Here is a 9,921-nt window from a genome sequence, read left to right as displayed (position 1 = left end):
AATCTTTTTTCGGTCATAATCATTACTCATCTATAAAAGAAAAAAATGCTTCTTTATCAAATGGTTTTTACAATTACAAAGAGAGAAGAGAGGCAACAAAAATCCCATTTTCAGCACTGCTCACGTTATTAGCTGATTATGTGTGCTTAAATAGAAATTGTTCTTGAGTGAGATCTGATTTGTAATTGAACTACTCATGCTATAAGAATAGTGTTTTTCTTGGATGAGTGAAGTGCTTAGGTAGAGTTTCCTAAGCTTGATACTGATTAGAGTTAATCAGTGTAGAGGTTCCTTGACAGAGTTCTCAAGATGAGCTTGTTATTCCAAGCGAAAGGAACCTAGAGTTAGGTTCAGTGAAGGTTGTAATCAAGAGTTTGATCATAGTGGATTTTGAAGTGCTTGTGAGGGAAAACCATAGTTTTTTCGTTCCTTGAATAAAGGGGGTTTCCACGTTAAAATTTTGTGTTTTTAGTTTTCCTGCACTGTCCTTTGATTCCTGGTTATTTTACTAGTTATTTTTCTAGTTATTATCTGTGATTGATTTTGAGGGACCTGGCCCTCACTATGTGGTGCAACCCCAGGGTTTCAGCAATTGGTATTAGAGCCAAAACACTCTAAAAGATTCACACCTAGAGTGATTTGGTTATCATGGTTGCTCCACTTAATTAGGAAGAAGGGATATCTACCACTAGGCCACCTATATTTAATAAGTAGTACTATGGGTGGTCAAAAACCAGGATGTTTGACTTCATTAAGGCTGAAGATGGTGAGCTGATGGACATAATTTTTTATGTTCCTCATGTTCGTGTTAGAGAAGTCAAAGAAGGAGAAGTTACAAAAATGGCTATCAAAGGAAGGAAAGATAAAGATAAAAAGAAGATTGAAAAAAATCCTTTGGTTTGTGGTATAGGGCCTGATGAATACAATAAAATTTCTATTTGTGAAAGTGCTAAGGAGATCTGAAATTTCTTGAGGACTGCTTGTAAAGGTACTTGTAATGTGAAAGATTCAAAATTAGACATGCTAACTACTCAGTATGAGACCTTCACTATGAAAAAAGGAGAAATAATCCAAGAGATGCATACAAGATTCACTTCTATCACAAATGAGCATTACTGCCTAGGAGAAGTGATTTCTTTGTACAAACAAATGAGAAAAATTCTTGGTGTTCTTCCTAAGTCCTAGGAAAGCAAGGTAGATGCCATAACTGAAGCAAAGAACCTAATTGATTGAAAATTTGAAGACCCATGAGCTCAAAAAGCAGCAAAGGATGGAGAAGAAGGAAGTAAAAAGAGAAAAATCCCTAGCTTTGAAGGCTTCTAAACATGATCCTGATGATGGAGACATAAAAGTTGCCTATCTGGTAATCATGATTGTTAGAGCCATGAAGAAGAGTGGTCAGTTTCAAAGAAGAAGAAGCATTAACAAGAAAGGAAGTAATGTTGAGGTGTTTCACAAATGTGGAAGTCCTGAGCATTTCATTATGGATTGTCCAATACACAAAAAGGACTATCAAGATTACCTTAAAGCTACAGGTGACAAAGGAAAGTTAAGGGACCAGGTTCCTAAAAAATCAAGAAGGAAAGCTGCAGCTGGTTATGCAGTAAAGCAAAATTTAGCAAGATGGGGAGACTATTCTAGTGATTCAGGTGAAGATGAGAAGATAGGAGGTGTTTCTATGCTCGTAGTGAAAGACAATCCAGTTATCTGTGATTCTTTATTTGCATTTATGGAAGACACAGAGGATGAAAAAAGGTAACTCTATCTGATATTAAGGAGAATCTCGATAATTACACGGCTAGGAAAATAAAAAGGCTTGGAAGTGTGTTGATAGACTATGTATGTGAACTAACTACTGAGATAAAATCTAAAAATTTGAGTTTGACTAGTAATCTAAAGAAAATAAATGGTGTAGATGGAAAAGGGAAGAAAGTATCTTCAAGTTAATCTTAAGGAAAGATTGAGAGATTTCCCAAAACACTTTATGTCTGCACTTTACAGAAATGAAAAGTTAAAAAAGGACCTGGTCAGCTTAAGACAAGAGTTTAACAAGTCTCTTAAATGAACTCCTTCTTCACAGATCCTTCCTAAACTGATTAATCAGGGTGTTAATGATGGCAAATGACTGGTCTATCAAGGAGAATTCCAACTTACTAGGTGGCAAGAAAAGACTATCAATGGTGGTAGAAATAAGATTTGCATTCCTATATGTACTTATTGTGAAAAAGAATGGGCACATTAAGGCAAGTTGTCAGAGCTGGATAAGAGCTAAAATAAATGATTTCAGATATGTTCATCAGGAGAGTACACAACATAAGGGGTTCAAACCTCTGTAAAAGGTGAGGAACAATTCTCTACCTAAATGGGCCAAGAAAGTTCTGATCACACCATTGTCCTCTTTCTGAAAACTCAAACTCAAGTGGGTTCCTAAATCCGACTTGTGATCATGAATTCAGGTATGAGAAAGGGGATTGCAGTCAGGAAATGTCTATTGATAGTTGTGTTGTATACTCAATTTTCAAAGATCTAATTAAATTCTCAATCTCAAGACACTTCAACGCGGAAATGTCTCACTTTGTAAGAGATGATTACAAGGAACCTAGGTCCCAAAGAAACTCATCCTAAAAGAAGACTTGAGGCAGTATGAGTGAAAAACAAATCTAGAACCTAGTCCTCAAACCTATTCTAAAAGAGCAAATTGAGACTGAGCTTGATTAAAACGTCCTGACCTAACATCTGAGTCAGTCTCACTCCTCGAAATTGGCAATGTCAAGGAGACAGGTATTTATGATAAAGCAAGTGCATGTTAATCTAACTCAGCATCATACCTTTGCAGGTATACACCCAGAGGGACAGCTTCGGAAAAAAATAGTTTAAGCAATCACAAGTTAAAAATCCACTTAATAAAGAGAGGGACCTGGTCTTATCTCTAAGGTGAGTACCAAAATAATGTGCCTTAAAATTTTTATAAAATTTATGTTTTAAAAGGGCCACTTGTCCCATCCCATATGAACAAAAGTTGTCAATTTGGTTTAAATGTGAAGAATTACAACCTTTGTCATCAGATGCGCCATTTCAAAAAGGTATCTCTTAAATGTCAAATGGTCATCTTTTAAATTATAAATTCAAATCCTCTGAATTCATTCTCTTCTCAATTAACTCAGAACTTTATCAAAACTGGTCCCTCCTCTTTTCATCTCAAAAAATCTCAAAATGTCTGAAATTCCCTATTCTTCAAGCCCCATGAAAGATTTGCCCTCTGATCATTCTCAAGAGCTACAAAGAGTGTCACTAGTCAATCCTTCCCATAAGATTCTTGAGACCCTAAGTGAAATTATTCCAGTCGAAACTCTAAGCCCCAGCGAATGCTCTATCCAAATAGATTACCTAAACAAAGGTTATGGCTCTCCAATAGAGCAAAAGATTCTTCAATCTGAAGGACCTCATTCCTCAGAAAAATTAGAGTCCTCCAATGCCCCTCAAATCCAGGTTTTCTCTGAGAAATTGAAAGGTACTAAAATTTTAGATAATTTACAAGGACCTGGTTGTCCTACCCTGTCTGAGTCAAACTCTATATTTGCTAATCGGATTGATGAAGAGAATCTTGTAAAGAAATCTGATTCTCTCAGCAATACAAATTTGGTAGCTAAAAATTTACTTTTACTTGCAAATAATCCCAAGGAAGGTTCTGCTAGCGGCAAAGATCAAATAACAGGAGAAAAAGATGAGTTGAAAGAGGATAGAGAGTTTGTATTACTCCCAAATAAGGAAAATAAAAAGGATGAGGATGAACAACATCTGATTTGGAAAATGAAGAAACTTAAAGACAGTAAAGGAAAGGAGAAAATGATTGACAATGGTGTACAAGGCACTAGATCTTATTTCACTAGGGGATCTGAACAAAAATTACTAGTAGATGCCATGAAGGAAAGTAAGTTCTCTACCGCCAAAAGAAGAAGACTCCATAAAGCTGTCACAGTTAAGGAGGTAAATGTTGAAGTAGTGGGGGTTGGGGAAGACGAGGATACTGACACTGATATAGTAATTGCAACTAAGAAGAAAATACAAGAAGTTAATGTTGCTGAGAAGACCAGGTCATTTGATCCAAAGTCTGGCAGTCCTACTGTAAGCAAAAAGAAGCATATTGCAATCAAAGGAAAAAAAGTCTCTAAGGGGCCTGGTACTACTGAAAAACTTACAGCAGAAAATGAAAAACTCAAGGCCAAAATTACAGAGTTGACTGGCGAAATCCAAGGACTGATGTTGAAGTAAGAACCCTTACCAAACAATTACTGGATACACATGCATCTGGGGCTGTCGGAATGGACATGTTGCCAAAATCCTCTCTCCCCTAATCCCCCTTCTACCTAAGTCCTAGTGTGTCAACTTTTCTATTGTGTCCTTTGCAAACAATACTTTTTATAATTTTTTTGGGTATATTTTTATGGTATTTATCCTAATTAGAGAATGTTAAATCTAATTATTTTAGCTTTATTTTAAAGTTATTCTTTATGTTAGTGTTGCCCTAGCAGCTGTGAGTTAATTAGCTTGTACTTATCTTTACTCTTGGCATACTATTAATCCTTGTTAATGATGATAAAAGGGGGAATACTGATTTCATATATAAGGATCAGGTGTGTGTGTGCTCATGTTACTGATATGGTAAGGCACAGTGACGAGAAGAGCAAAACATGTGTTGTAAATAACAAAAGTGACATGGGGGAACAAACATATGTTGTAAATAGCAATAGTGATATGGGGAAGCAAACATGTGCTCAGAATTTTTTACTGGAAATGACAACAAGGGTCTAGGTCCTTGTATTGCATGATGATGGAAGCATGATGATAGGGGGAACATTCATCTCCAGAGTGGTAATCACACTGATTAAATATGATGGATGTGTATTGATGCTCAAAGTTGTATAGTTTGTTTGTCATCATCAAAAAGGGGGAAATTTCTATATGTAGTTTTGATAATGAGCGGCTAGCTGCAAGGGACTAGATCCCTCGATGTACATGGTACAACACAACTGGCAAGCGTGTCTGGACAAGTTTTGTCTTCTTGTGTAACAAACTTTCAGGTGTTTCTTGTACTGAATGGGGCACCTGGACCAATCTTTTTTCAGCCCTAATCATCACTCATCTATAAAAGATAAAAAAGGCTTCTTAATCAAATGGTTTTTTGCAATTACAAAGAGTGAAGAGAGGCAGCAAAAATCTAATTTTTCAACACTGCTCAAGTTCTTAGCTGATTATGTATGCTTAAATATATATTGTTCTTGAGTGAGATCTGATTTGTAATTGAACTACTCATGTTATAAGAGTAGTGTTTTTTTGTGATAAGGGAAGTGCTTAGGTAGAGTTTCCTAAGCTTGATACTAATTAGCGTTAATCAGTATACAGAATCCTTGGCAGAGTTGTCAAGATGTGCTCGTAATAGAGTTATTACAAGAAAAAGGAACCTAGAGTTAGGTTCAGTGAAGGATGAAATCAAGAGTTTGATTATAGTGAATTTTGAAGTGCTTTTGAGGACAAGCCATGGTTTTTCCCTTCCTTGATCAAGGGTGTTTCTACGTTAAAATCTTGTATTTTTACTCTTTCTGCACTGTCCTTTAATTCATGGTTATTTTACTACTTTTTCCATGTGATTGACTTTAAGGGACCTGGTCCCTCACTGTGTAGTACAACCCCCAGGGTTTCAACACGTATTCGCTTTCAGGTAACAATAATTGTCTCTCTATCCTAGTCATTTCTATCATAAATTCATAATAGCTTCTTGCATTTCACTATATTTTTGAAATCTCGGTTGCGAAATACGCAGTACCTCATCTCCATTGCTTGCTGGCGAAACTGAGCAACCAGTTGAAAAAAAAATTGAGGTGAATTTAGAGTGATTTCAAAAAATTCAACTCAAATTATGTGAAGGTTGATGAAGATTAGAAGTAACAAATTCAACTGAATCTAATACGACAACATACGATAGCAAAATCAACTCAAACTATGTGGAGGTGCACAAAGAATAGAAGTAACAAATTCAAATGAATCTAATACGACAATATACAATAGCAAAATCAACTCAAACAATGTGTGGGTGGATGAAGAATAAAAGTAATGAGTTCAACTAAATCTAATACGACAACATACGACAACAAAATCAACTCAAACAATGTACAGGTGGACGAATAATAAAAGTAATGAGTTCAACTGAATCTATACATTAGTTAGAGGCAATAGAATCAACTCAAACTATGTGCAGGCGAATGGAGAATAAAAATAACGAGTTCAACTGAATCTAATATGACAACAAAACCAACTCAAACAATGTGTAGGCGGACAAAGAATAAAAATAACGAGTTCAACTGAAATTATAAATTTGGAGAGGCAGCAGAATCAACTCAAACTATGTATAGGCGAATGGAGAATAAAAATAACGAATTCAAATGAATTTAATACTTTTGATAGAGACAACAAATTCAACGAAAACTATAAGTAGGAGGATGAAGAATAAAAATAGTGTTCAACCGAATATAATACGTTTGACAAAAAGATTCATGTGTAGGCAGACGGAGAATAAAAGTAATGGATTCAACTGGACCTAATACATTTGATAGAGACAACAGATTCAACTCAAACTATGAAAAAGTGAATGAAGAATAAAAAAGGACAAGTTCAACTGAATCTAATACTTTTGACAAAGACAACAGAAACAACTTAAACTTTAAGTAGGCGGATGAAGAATAAAAGTTAACAAGTTCAATTGAACCTAATACTTTTGACAGAGACGACTACTTTTGACAGTGACAGACAAATCAGCTCAAACTATATGGAGGTAGACGGAGAATGAAAGCAACGAATTCAAATGAATCTTATACTTTTGACAAATACAGTAGACTCAATTGAAAGTATAAGTAGGAGGAAGAAGAATAAATGTAACGGGTTCAATTGAATCAAATACATTTGACAGATATAATAGATTCAACTTAACCTTGTGTAGACTGACGAAGAATAAAAGTAACGAGTTCAACTGAATCCAATACTCTTTGACAAAGACAGTTAGATTCCACTTAAATTATATCTAACAGGCGTTGTATTTTGATTCTAAATTTTGACAATTCAAGAGACAAAGGAGTTTAATAGCCAAATGATATACATAGTAAAAAATAATAATTAAATCAACAGTAACACATCTGATGTAATCTCATAAGTAACTAAAATAGGTTACGACGTAGACAGATCTTAGTCCTATCTTTGTAGGATAAAGAGGTCTTTTTGGATATACATTGACTAAAAAAAGATGTAATCAAAGCAAAATTAAAATAAAAAAAATAATGGCAACAAAATAACAAGATACATCGAACAACTAAGTAAATGAGAAAGATACGATGAGCTGGAGGGAACTTAATAACATTGATCTATATCTTATGTTTGTCATTAAATTATTACTCCCTTCTTTACAATTGATGATTTGACACAAAGTTTAAGTAAATTAAGAAGATTTCTGAATTTTGTGATAGACATGTCAAATGTACTAAAATATCTTTAAACATGTCATGCGAGAAATTGAAATTAGAAAGTTGCTAAAAAGAAAAAATGAATTAAAAAGAAAAATAGTCAATAAATTGAATGGAATGGACTATTATTCTCATCATCATCATCATCATTGTTGTTGTTGTAATTATTGTTGTAATTATTGTTGTAATTGTGTGTTGTGCCAGCTTACGTATATTTTGACTTATTCCACTGAATGTCTTTCACCTCCTACTATCAATAGTTATCATCCATCAAGACTTGAACAGAAGGTAATAACCACCTAGTTTTTTAATTTATAATATTAAACTAACTCAGAATAGAATTTAAAATTTAAAATTCATAAGTTTAAATTCTGAATCCGTCTTGAAAAACTAAAAAGAGAAAAAGAAGAGACCTGGAATGGGTTGATTGATGAAAAAAATCAGATTAGAAGAGGGAGGCATCTACATAGTTGCTGAATATGGATAGGTTTTTGAAGATTTCGTAGCCCAAGCATTTGCAGGTTAGAAATTATCCAACAGAAACTTTTCCTTTACGTATCATCCAATATTTTATAGGCTACAGGGGGGCAGGGAAGGGGCAACAAAAATTTTGTAGTTTTCCAAAAAGTCATTTTTTGCACCTTTCTTTGCCAGAACATCCGCTACTTTGTTTTGTTCCCTGTAGCTATGTTGGACATGTGTCCACTTAGCCTTCTTAGCATCAACCTGCAATCATGAATGTAAGGGTTAAAGAGTGAATTTACATTTTTAAGCATATGGATCACGTCTTCAGAGTCAATGTTTATAACAATGGGGTTGAGATTATACTCCAAAACTAGCTGCAGGCCTTTTCTAAGAGCTAGAAGTTCCATAAAATTGTTAGTGGCATGAAAAAAATTCTGAGAGAAGCCCAAGATCCAGTCACCATTAGAGTTCCTCATAACACCTCCTATGCTACCCCTACCAAGATTTCCAAAACTAGTCCCATCTGTGTTGAGCTTATAGAAGTGCCTGGGGGAATCCAGTTGACTTCTATAGTGCTAATCATCTTAGGGGTTAGGTGAGTTTTTAGATAAAAGAATTTGACTGCCTCCGAGTAGGCAGTTTTGAAATACGGGGGTAAGGATTTGTTATTAAACATATTAGAATTTTTATTCTTCCAGATGGTCCAATGGAAAAGGGAAGTAAGGTTGCCAAGTCTAAAAGGTTGTCATAACTAGAATCCTTAAGCAACTTCCAAGTGTTATTCCATTTAGAAGGGTGGAAAAGTTGGGGGAGAATGGCTTTGTCTCCTTTATAACCTTGAATGAAGTCTTGCCAGAAGGAAACAACATGAAGACAATTGAAGAAGAGGCGAGAAATATCTCTCAGCTGATGGTTGCAATTATGACAGTAAGGAAGGATATTAAACCCCTATAGGCCAAAGTAGAATTGGTGAAAAGGTTGTCATGGTGGAGGAGCCAAGGAAAAACCTTGATTTTGTTAGGAATCTGGAGTTTCCAAATTCAACCTAGCTGAGGGTAGCTATGACTTGAATGTTGCCTTTAATAGAATATGTGATGGTAGATAATTTTGCAAGAAAGACTCTATTGCCCGTGAGAAGCCAGAGAGGAGTGTAGATTGACTTTTATATTTAGGCAGAAAGGGGTTTTGGAAGTTGAATTTAATTGAGTTGGGAATGTCAAAAGGGAAGGAATTAAGATTTCAGACTCCATTTTGCAAAAAGAAAGAAAGTTGCAAGGAGAGACAGGGTTTGGGGAGTGGTCCTTCAATAATGGAGTATAAAGGAGGGTGATTAGGGACCCATCTATCTATCCAACTATTAAATTTGTGGCAATTATAAACAAACCATTGGAAAAGATCATGACAGAGGTTTCAAGCTCTACGAACATTCCTCCAGATTCTAGAATGGGAAGAAAATGTGTATTCCGGTGTTAGGTGTGCTCTTTTGGGTAAGAACTCTTGCCCATAAGGCAGAGGGATTAGAATGCAGTCTCCAGGCTAAACTGCAAAGCAGAGTGTCATTCTTGATACTAGTTTTTTTTTATCCCCAGACCACCCAAGTGTTGGGGTTGGGTGATAATGTCCCACCTAACCATGTGCATTCTTTTTTTAGAGTCAGTAGTACCCCAGATGAAGTTTATTTAGGCCCTATCAATAAGGTTATAAATCTTTCTGGAAAGAAGGATTTATTGCATAACATGGTTGGGGATACTTCCCAAACTAACCTTGGCAAGAGTGGTCCTACCGGCCATGTTTAGGAATTTAACCTTCCAATCAGCTAATCTGGTACTTATATTATCAAGAATGAACTGGAAGTCATTGAGTTTAGGAGGGCCATGGAAAATAGGAAAGCCCAAGTACTTCCCAAAAAAGTTGTTGGCCTTAATGCCAAGAATAGATGAGAGAT

Source organism: Capsicum annuum, chromosome 7, assembly GCF_002878395.1.
Source record: "Capsicum annuum cultivar UCD-10X-F1 chromosome 7, UCD10Xv1.1, whole genome shotgun sequence".
Lineage (NCBI taxonomy): Eukaryota > Viridiplantae > Streptophyta > Magnoliopsida > Solanales > Solanaceae > Capsicum > Capsicum annuum.
Note: the sequence above shows the minus strand (reverse complement) of the source record.